Raw genomic sequence first — 898 nt, 5'->3', positions numbered from 1 at the left:
TACACACACACACCTTCTAGGCCTCTAGATACAGGATTCCATCAAGGGACTCCCACAGAGTCTTCTCCTTCCTCACACCCTCAGCTTTTTTGAGCACAACCAGAGCAGGGCCAGAAGTGCCCCCTCCAGGGCTCCTGGACTATTTTTGTGAGACCATCTGAAATGCAGGCTGGGCCCAGCAGCAGAAGCAGCAGCCCACTGGTGGAATGCTGGGCCTGATGGATTACATGCTAACAGCTGAAGAGGGACAGTCCCGGAGCACTGGCTATGGGTATATTTACTGATCTTGAGAAATCTGGGCAGGGACCAGCTAAAATACACACCCATAGAGCTCCAAGTCTCTAGCTTCTGTGCTGTATCTGGGCTCTTTATCCCCCTAAGTCTATAATGTGCTGCTGAGGACAGGGTCAGTTACTGTCTTTGGAACCTCAACTGGCTTTCAGGTCTATGTGAGAAAAGGATGTGGGAGGTCAGGAGGGCCATGAGCCAGGCCTCATTCCTGCTAGAGGCTAGCATCGAATAACCTGTTTCACGGTCCGTGTGTTAAACACTGTGGTCAGCCCATTGAAAGATTAGTTTATCTGCTCCTGCTGATACTGCCTCCAAAACAATACTACTCTGCCCGGCCCTGCACAAAACAAATTTTTAAAAATGCCTTTGTAGGCAAAATACAGAGAGAGCACATACTCTGGTTTGTATTGTTAGGGAGATTTGGAGTTTTTATAGGACAAAACAAAGAGAAACCCAGTGGCCCAATGTTGGGGCTGGAGCCAGGAAGACTTGGGTTCAAATCCTCCTCGTGTGACCAGGGACAAATTTCAGACTCCTAGCTTTAAGATTACTACAGGGATTCTTAACGTGTGTGTGTGTGTGTGTGTGTGTGTGTGTGTGTGTGTGT

The sequence above is a fragment of the Vombatus ursinus genome, unplaced genomic scaffold (assembly GCF_900497805.2).
Source record: "Vombatus ursinus unplaced genomic scaffold, bare-nosed wombat genome assembly UNPS02015255.1, whole genome shotgun sequence".
Lineage (NCBI taxonomy): Eukaryota > Metazoa > Chordata > Mammalia > Diprotodontia > Vombatidae > Vombatus > Vombatus ursinus.
Note: the sequence above shows the minus strand (reverse complement) of the source record.